We start from the raw sequence: 10,357 nt of genomic DNA on the forward strand, positions 1-10,357 counted from the left end.
GCATTGAGCCAAATCATGCCACTGCACCCCAGCCGGGGCGACAGTGCAAGACTCCATCTTGAAAAAAAGAAATTGCACACTTGGACAGACCGCTGAAGCATAGATTGTCAAAAGGCCGTTACAATGTAGAAATATTAAGTGCTGTCACTCCTTAGCTTCTACCACAATCTTACCAGGGAAGAGCCATCTCAAAGGATGCTTTGAATTCCATCATTTCCTATCCTCTTGTGATTCCCACAGAAAAGACCTATCATGGACATTTTCATTTGTTAATACTGTGCTTTAAATTTTCTTTTGCAAATGAACTCATCTACTAAAAGCAAATGAGAACTCGAAACCATTTTATAAAACCATCTGGGTAATAATGTAAAAGCTCAGCAATTTTCAATTAGGCGGAGACAATCCAAATAGGAAATTGGCCTGAATGTTGGAAACAGGATATTAAACAGCACATACCAAATATCTTGTGAGCCTTTCATGTCTAACACCCAAGAGACCCCACTGCATTTTTCAGTGAGAACCCAGGATTATTTTAAGAAGTTGTCTTTGATTTCTTTTCTGAGCACAATACCTGCTTTATTGAGCCTAAATGAAAGTGTCTCCTATTAGACCACGCTCAATCTCTAAACCTAGCTACAGAAACTATTCTTGGAAGAAGGAAATCTAGGGTGAGCGTATATGAATGTAAGGTGCCTTCCCATGCAGTGACCTCAATGCCATGCCCTTCACATGGGGTATCACTAAAGTGCCTTCTGAGGAGGGGTATGCAAGTTTGCACCCAGGGAGGAGAGAATGAGCACCATGAGGGAGAGTAACCCACCAGCTCCGCAGAGCCGGTGAGATTCAGAAAGGAAAAGCGCGTCTAATGAGGCTGCTGAGGTGTGATGTGAGTGAACTCTGGGTGATGTCCCACTTCCATCTCCCCTATGAATTCTTCAGTGATATATGCATCATACATGGAAGCATTTTAATGAATAGTCTGCATTTAGTGAGAATACAAACAGTAATAGTGTTATTTTTGTCTTTCCACTGCTTTCGGCATATTATGATGGATCATCTTTCTCTACCTTTTAATGGCATCCCAGGTAGATGCAGTGATTATCTAATCCTTTTTGTTTTTTTACAAATGATCTCCTTTCTAAAGGAGATTTTTACGTATTCTAACTTGAGCCTCACATCTAATTTCGGGCCCCTTCCCTTTCTTTTCTCCCCACTACCTGCCTCCACTGCTTACTCCTTCTCCAGTCAGGCATGAACTTGGTTTGGGGAGCTGCTAAAAGCAATTGAGAACTCAAAATCATTTTATAAAACCATCTGGTTAATAATGTAAGAGCTTAGCAATTTTCAATTAGGTGGAGACAATGTCCTCAAAAAGGAAATTGGCCTGAATGTTGGAAACAGGGTATTAAACAGCACATACTAAACATCCTGTGAGCCTTTCATGTGTAACACCCAAGAGACCCCACTGCATTTTTCAGTGAGAACCCAGGGCATGTATAATGCATATACACATATCCAGTGTAGAGGTTGAACATGACCTGTTCTTTCACCTTCTCTCGCTTCTGGCATTTTCAGGGTCAGTGCATGAAGAGGGATTAGAGGAAGAGGCAGTCTCTTTCACTGCTTAGATACTCACTGTTACCTTTCTCCCTTGGCTGACACTAGGTGGCCCTTCTGTGCTGCCCCCATTCAAATGCTGGCTTCTTGTGAGATGTGTGTGAGTCCTCGAGTCACAGTGGGAACTGCTGTACTGTTTAGGTCCTGGCGGGGCTGGCGTGCTCTTCGGTTGCTTTCTTTGGACCATCTCTGAGCTCCTACCCCACACCATGGTACTTTCCACAGTTGAGTTCCCTCCCACATGTGCTGCCCTCTTAGGAAGATGCCTTCTAGATGGCTTAAGCCTGGTCAGCTCCCGTGGCAAGGAAAATGCTTGCCAAATGCTGGCCCTCTTATCCTTTTTCACAACCCAGCCATTGCAGGCTGCACCATCCACCCTCACCTGCCACAATAGTCCAGGTTGTAATTACACTCCATTCTCTATATTCAGGAATCCCACTAAGCTCCAGTGTCAAGGAGTCAAGTCCTCTGGGAATTCTCTGCCTCCACTCCCTGTGGCAGAGCTAGAATGGCTGCCATGCTTCTGAGCTCAGCCAGCATCCAGGCAGGGAGTGAGATACCAGCCTCTCCTTCTTGAAGCACCCACTTCTAAACTCTATGACAGTTTTCTTGGAACTCTTTAGTGGATCTGGAAATGACAATGTACAGCACTCCCCTCTAAGCCTAAATTCCTTCACATCAATGAATGGTCCCTTCAAATGTCATGTCTTCACTTTATATAGGATAGTTAGGATGTGGTGGGCAGTGGTGACAGTCAGAGTATCAATAGATGACCCAGAAAGCCATAGAGGGCACCTCTGCCAGCTCCGACACTCTTGTAAGAATATGGGGGAATTTGTCTGCCCTCTTCAGCTTTGGGGTTTACAGGAAACTCTGAGAAAATAGGAGAAGTCTCATGCATAAGCAGGTTATGCATACTATTGAATTGATGTGAATGGGTCATTCACTGTAAATATAAGAGCTGTGGAGGACGTGTGTTCAAGATCCATACTAGGTGAGAACCAAAGCCTCTGGGGTGAGGGGGCATGTAAAATGCATATACACAAAACGGTAATTTTATAAGCCATTTCTGAGCATCCCTGTGCTGGGTGGACAAAAGCTCACCAGAGGCTGCATAATGAGGGAATTTCTAATCAATCAGCAAATATTCACAAAAACCATCAGTGTGCCAGGCAACTGTGACAGGTGCTAGAGATCTAGAAATGAATAGAACCCAAAGGTAGTGGAGGAATCTCACTTGAAAAACGTTGTCCAGGCACTTAAAGGTTAGGTGAATACAAACAAAAGTCCCAATCATACTTTCCTAAATGGATTTGTAATTGCCTCCATTGAGAGCAGATTGCAACATCAATAACTACAGTATAACGAACTGACTTGCTATTCCATTTTCATGGGGAACTTTGCAGTTTCTCCACTAACCCATGAATCATGTCTATCTGAAGACCAATTTCACCCCCGCCCAGTATCCACAGGAAGAAGAGCTCTCATCGCAGAGGCTCAATTACTCCCTCCCACTACCCAGCACCAGCCTGGAGAAAGCTCCAAGAATCATACGTTATTGCCACTGAACTGTGGCTAATTTCTTAGAGTGTTTAAGAATTTGTGTAAATGGTTATCTTTAAAGATGCATCAAATTAGAGGGAAAAAATGAATAATATCCTGAAGTTAGAACTTCATCAACTCAATCAGTGAGCATTTCCTTTTGCCAGTTAACTCTTCACTTACTGTGATTTGTACCTTCCAGTTTGTACACATAATGCCTAGGCTTCATTGACTTGCATAAGAAAATGGTTTTTACTTTGGGGGTGTTTTTCTACAGATCATTTCTATGTATTAAAATCTCCCAGGATGCTGAGATTTGGTACAGATTAGCTTTTACAACAACTGTAGAAATAGGTAGTGTCATCCCCATTTAATAGGTGAGGCCCAGACCCGTTAAATAATTTGCTGACACTCATGCAATTAGCAATGTGGACAGAACATTTCAAGCTAGGTTTCTCTAATCCAGAGCTTAGACTTTTCTCCTACCACATCTCTCTAAAGAAGATTAAAGAAGAATATTCTGAGAAATACAGCCAAGAAGTGAAAGAGAAAAGCTCATGCATCTCTACTAAATAGGTCAACAATAGCAACACACCACCTTGGATATGCTATGTTCCAAATCTCGGGAGTCCTTCTCTGAAAAGCTTCAAGAAGAGTGACGTAATTATTAACTTTCTCTACCTTAGTGGTGTAACACCAAAATGAGAATGTCCACAGCTCTCATTACTGCCATATTTCCCCAAATCTCCAAAGGACATCTAAGCCTCACCTGGTCCCGTGATCCCTTCCTAGACCCACTACATTCCCTCCGGGAGGTCCTCTAACCCCTAATGGAACACAGTCAGGGATGGGAACTCACAGCCTTCCTAGGCAGCCCCTTCCGTCTTTGCATGGCTCAGAGATAAAATGCTTTCTTATTCTGAGCCTGGATCTCCTGCCTTGTGGTTTCCGCTCAGGATTCTGCCTTTCAAAATTCAGAATAATTTTAATCTGTCTTTTAGCGACAGCCATCATATACTTGAAGGCATCTCTCATAGTCCCAATTGAAACATCTAAGCATCTCCTGGCTTTTTAAATATAGATACGACATGATTTTAAATTCCTTCATTATTCTAGTCATTCACCTCTGGTCTTGACTGTTACCTATAGGTCGCATCTGGATAATTGCAGTAGCTTCTTGGCTAGTCTTCTTGCTTTGTTCATACCCTATAGGCTAAACTCTACTCAGCACCTGGAATATTCCTTTAAAATGTATAATCCTGTCTCTCTCCGACTCAAAACCTTCCAATAGCTTCATTGAGAACAAAATCCATACTCCTTATCTCAGTGCATTAGGTGCTCACTGTTTCATTCTCAGAGTGACAGTCAACAGACCTGAAACAATAAAACTTCATCCTTGCTGGATTTTGCAACTGCTCTATAATTTATTTATATTCAGATAAATACTCGTGTGTAATATGTTCAGAACAGATTCAAGGGTACGTTTAGTTTGTCATGAAGTGCAAGCATGATCTGAAATGCAAACAGGTCCTAAAGTAAAATACCCTAACCTCTGACTCTGACACTTGGAATATTTTATGAACTTTTCAACCCCTTGTAGATCCCAGCTCTTCTGACATACACTCTGGCTTTTAGGTTATTATAAACATCTAAAATGTAGAAGGCTTTTTTTAAATCATCTCATCAAAGAAGGAAATTCCCTAGTCATTCTAAATAAATCCAAAATAATATAACTATAAATATAAGTACAGTGTGTTTTATTCTGTAACACCTAAACTAGATGTCCTTAATCTGGAATCCATGAGCCTCTGAAATTCTCTTTCTCGGTAAATTTTGATTCTGAAAACATAATCAATTAATGCAAGGGAGATTCCTCTTTATAGAAATATCTTGCGTGAACCACAGAAACTGGTTGGGAAGATCAGATATGTTGATGTTAATCACTCATGTATTTGTTCATTTCACTACAACTATTTCCTGCAGTCTTATCAAGAGCTAGCACCTACTTGGTACTCAGTAAATACTGATTTTAAAACATAATCAGTGAATGAAAGTGGACTCTGAACCCCCTTTACGGAAATGTCTTTGTGAATCATAAAAGCTGATTGGGAAGATCAGATATGTTGATGTTAACACTCACCTGTGCCTTCATTTCACTACAACTGTTGTCTGTGGTCTTACTGAGAGCCAGCACCAAGCTAAGTGCAGGGAATCAGTGGAGAGTATGCAAGGCAGAGCAACTGCCCTCACAGAGTTCAGTCCAGTGTTGGAGACATATGTTAAATCAATAATCATGGCCGAGCACGGTGGCTCACAACTGTAGTCCCAGCAATTTGGGAGGCCAAGATGGGCAGATCACCTGAGGTCGGGAGTTCAAGACCAGCCTGACCAACGTGGAGAAACCACATCTCTACTAAAAATACAAAATTAGCTGGGCATGGTGGCACATGCCTGTAATCCCAGCTACTTGGGAGGCTGATGCAGGAGAATCACTTGAACCCAGGAGGCGGAGGTTGCAGTGAGCTGAGATCATACCATTGCACTCCAGACTAGGCAATAATAGAGAAACTCCATCTCAAAAAAAAAAATCAATAATCATAGAAATATGTCATTACAAGCTGTGAAAAATGCTATAAAGCAAAAATGCTGGACAACCTATTTTAATGACAGAGCCTTGGACGGCCATCCTAGGGAAAGTAACATTTTGGCTGAATGCTAAGGATGAAAAGTAGTTCACCAGTAAGGAATGCCTGCTGGGCACAGCACTAAAGGTCTCCAGTGCTTCTTTGTGAGTATGTTTCCTGGGAAACTTCCCAATGGGTGGGATCTGTGCAGTAGTTTGTCTCCAAAGACAGCCCCATCCTATTCCTAATGGGTTCCTCTTGGAACCCACAGGCGACTCCATTCTCTGAGTGAATTTGGGTTGGCCTTTTGCTGTTTTGAACAATAGAATGTGACAGAGACGATGCTATGCCATATTTGTCACATGGAAGGGCACTAGGGACCGAACCTGTGAGTACCGAGGCCACGCTGATGTCTAGTTCATTGGGCCTTCTGATGACACCAGCCCCTGCAGCTATCTAAGTGCAACCATATGAGAGAGCCCAACAAGAACTGCCAACCCAAACCCATCAACTGTCGACAGAGAATAATAAGTCATTATTTTAAGCCAACAAGTTTTGGGATATTTGGTTACACAGCAAAAGATAACCAGAATGCCCATCCATGACCTTGTAAGACTCTTTTAGGGGAGCTTAGCCTAAGAGAGCTAGGTTTAGATCAGCTGACAGAGCCTCCTGAAAATGTTTATTCAGACTTTCTTACTCTGAGGGCAGGAAAAAAGAGTTTGACCTCCCAATGGATCCAACCCTTACCTCTCCATATGCCAAGCCTCCCCTTATTCAGGTCTGTAGAGAAGTGACCCAGGATGTCTCTGACAAGACCCCACCCTGACACTTGACTGGAGTCTCTGTTAGAGCGTTTACCAGTTTTGTTAAATTTCTTCCACACCCTGCTATGGTTTTTAAACCTTTCATAAAAATCCAGCTCCAAGACAGATAAAAATGGTGTTTCTCTTTCTCATGATGGGCAATTTTATTGTCAGTGTCATCTCTTGCTTTTCTGGGATCCAGTATCTGCTGGAGGATCCAGTATCTGCTGTTACTATTATGTTCTTCATATGAGTAGAAGAGAGTGGGGAGGGAGACAGTAGGAAAAGGAAAGGAAGAAGAATGTCTTGAAATTGGTAAGAGCGTTTTTATTTGCACATCTTGCATTATTAATATTTCTTGTTTAGCATAATTAGCTACCCTCTCAAGCTTACACACAATCTGCAGTGTTTATGCCTTCCGTTGATAGCTAAACCATCAGCAAAGCAGTCCAGGTCCCTGAAGGCTCAATACAGGTGGTTCTGAATGCTGCAGGATGCCAGTTGCTTTGAAAAGCAGGATACCTAAGCTTTAATTGTTGCTAAAAATATATTCACTAGAAGAATCGGACTCCTTCCGTCTGTCTGGAGTGGATAAAAGCCATCTATGGATTTAGTAATCTTAAGAAAGTACCCACAGAACAAAGGAAAAGGTAGACAAATGGGCCCAAATGAACTTCATTAATGAGAAAAAACATAGCTAATATAGAACAGTACCACTTCGCTTTATTCAAGTAATTGGTGGTCCATTTTACTCGAACAATAACTATTGCCTCAAATGTGATTTCAGGCTCAACAAAGCAGTGCAATTTAAGTCCTATCATGCCTTGTCATGCTTCAGGAAGCCTGGAATAAGTAATTCAATACCCCTTATAGGATCACAAGCTATTAAACCAGGATGAGAGCTCAGAGGCAGAATTATGAATTCTATGATATATTATCATATAATGTATTATTTGCATTCCATTATAACACACATGCTTCAGTGGCCTGACTTAATATTTTTCCATCAGGCACTAATTCCATACTCAAGAGTTATTCATGAAAGAAAAAATAGGTTATTTTGACTTGTTAGCAATGGGTGAATATTAAAAGAATGTACACATATGGGAGTGTGTAGAAGTAACTGTCCTTACTTTGATTAGCAGAACATTCAGCAGGACTTGTGGAACTCCAAGTCAAGTAATACTCTCAACAGGTATTAATATAGTGCTTATTAATTGCTAGATACTGTTCTCAATATTATCTATATATTAATTTATTCAATCCTATAAAAAAATCCCTTTGAGACAGAGACTATGACTATCTCTCATTTGTTAGATTAGGAAACTGAGACGTGGAAGTTAAATAAATCACCTAAGTTCACACTATTAGTATCTGCTGGAGTTAAGGTTTGGACTTAGGTAGTCTGGTGCAAACATCTGTGTGTGTTTAATCACCACACTAAATTGCTTCTCAATTCAAAGTTGAATGTTTCCATATTTACAAGTTATCAGGCTTATTTACCCTAAAACAAGTCATTCCTTCCTTTTTAGTGTACAGAGTGCTTTCATATACATTTTTCTATTTGATCTTTGCCTCAGCTTTGAAAAGTAAGCATGGCAAGAATGATTATCCCAATTTACAGACGAAGGAACTTAACAAGCATCTTCCCTAATTACTTTATATTTCTGGCAAGAAAAGTAAAGCTGGATATGTAAATAATGCCTACACATAAATATTAAAATAAACAATTCGATAAGAAATAGGGAAAGCCATGGACAGATGTTCTGCAGATGAAACACATTGCTAGCAAACATACAAAGAGGTGTTGAACATTATCAGGGAGCCAGGAAATGCAAATTAAGGACAGAATGGGGTAGCAATTTCCATGCCTTTTTCAGGCAAAACTGTAAAAATCAACCTATGCCAAGAGATAAAAAAGAGTCACGGGATCTATATGTTGCTGATAGAAATATGAATTTAGAAAAATTTGACATTCTCTACTAACATTGAAATTCATACATCCTGTGACCTAGAAATTTCACTCCTACATATATCCTTGAAATATATTTTTATACATCAATCAGAGACAAGTGCAAAACTGTCTGCATCAGCATTTTCACAATAGCAAAAAAATCTAGAAACAACTCAACTGTCCATCAACATGAGAGTGAATAAATTCATTGTATAAAAATTCACTTAATGGAATATTACACAGAATGTAAATAAATGGGTTATAAAAACACATATCAATATGGAAGAATTTTAGCAATATAATGCTAAGTGACTAAAAAATCTCAAGGTAAATAAGTTGATAGAGAAAGGAAAGCTGGGGAATGTCAAGAGATTTGGGAGAGGCAGAGTCAGGAGTGTAGGATATGGGAGGAATTCTATAGAGGTAGTGTGGCAGGCAGAATTCTAAAAAGACCCCCAGTGACCCACACTCTTGTATAATTCCCTTCCCTTAAGGGTAGGTGAGACCTGTAACTTGCTCTTAACCAATACAATGTGCCAAAGGTGATGGGATGTCACTTCTCTAATTAAGTCCTGTTATATGGCAAAGAGGAAGGAATTTTGAAGATGTAATTAAAGTCCCTAAGAGTTGGCTTTAAATAATCAGAAGGTAAATTATCCTGGGTGGAACTTACCTAACCAAGAGAGCCCTTAAAATGAGTTAGAAGTCAGGCACTCAAAGCAGCAGAAACTCTTTCTCTTCATTGCTGACCTTGTTTTTTGTTGTTGTTGTTGTTTTGTTTTTAACTTTTAAGTTAAGCTCAGGGGGATGTGTGCAGGGGTGTGATACAGGTAAAACCATGTCACAGGGGTTTGTTGTACAGGTTCTTTGATCACCAAGGTATTAAGCCTAGTATCTGTTAGTTATTTTTCCTGACCCTCCCCCTCCTCCCATTCTCCACCCTCCAGAAGTCCTCAGTGTCTGTTGTTCCCCTCTGTGTGTCCATGTGTTCTCATCATTTGGCTCCCACTTGCAAGTGAGAGCATGCAGTATTGTTTTTCTGTTCCGGTGTTAGTTTGCTAAAGATAATGGCCTCCAGCTCCATCCATGTTCCTACAAAGGAAATGATGCTGACTTTGAAGATGCAAGGTTCCACAACATCTACAGCCTCAAGGAAACAAATTCAGCCAAGGGAGCTTTTCTTGTCATGCCTCAAGATGAGATCACAATCTGTCCAACACCATGAGTTAGGCCTTATGATACCTGGTATGGAAGACCCAGTTAAATTATCTCCAAACTCTTGACCCACAGAACCTGGGAGAAAATATAAGGATACTGTTTAAACTGCTAAATTTGTGGTAATTTGTTATGCAGCAATAAAAAAACAAATGCAAAGAGATACAGATTATTATAAAACTCTTAGCTTTTATTTTAAAATATAGTTCACCAGTAATGTTACTAATAAGTAACTAAACATATAAAAGCAAGTCATTTACAAATCAATAATGAGTAAGTCATGAACTAAAGATTGTAATTAATCAATTTCTGTACACCTGTAATGAAAATGAAGGAGGAAATGAAAATGAAAGAAAAGACAAGAGGCCAGGGATCTGCTTTCTTTCTTTGCCAGGGGGCTCAGATTAGAACTTCCAGCCCAGTGCTCTTTTCTACTATAATTGGTTACCTCCTAATTCAAATTCTAAACATCTAGAGTCACTAAAAAGAGTTCAGAAATCAATGGTTATGCAATACTTGTATGCAACCCATGAAACCTTGAATGAATCCACCCATCTTTCCCCATGCCAAACCATCCTATGCCCTGTCTTCTGCTACCA

At 40.3% G+C, this 10,357-nt stretch overlaps 1 long non-coding RNA gene across 1 annotated transcript; it reads left to right on the top strand.

Annotated features, from left to right (window-relative positions):
- The first annotated feature begins 6,784 nt into the window (after positions 1–6,784).
- LOC135274186 (uncharacterized) lies at positions 6,785–10,099 on the top strand. The gene is made up of 2 exons (XR_010341969.1): positions 6,785–6,904; positions 9,598–10,099. It is a non-coding gene; the product is annotated as an uncharacterized LOC135274186 (long non-coding RNA).
- Positions 10,100–10,357: the final 258 nt, after the last annotated feature.

This window comes from Aotus nancymaae, unplaced genomic scaffold (assembly GCF_030222135.1).
Source record: "Aotus nancymaae isolate 86718 unplaced genomic scaffold, 86718_ANA_hifiasm-v0.15.2.pri h1tg000011l, whole genome shotgun sequence".
NCBI lineage: Eukaryota > Metazoa > Chordata > Mammalia > Primates > Aotidae > Aotus > Aotus nancymaae.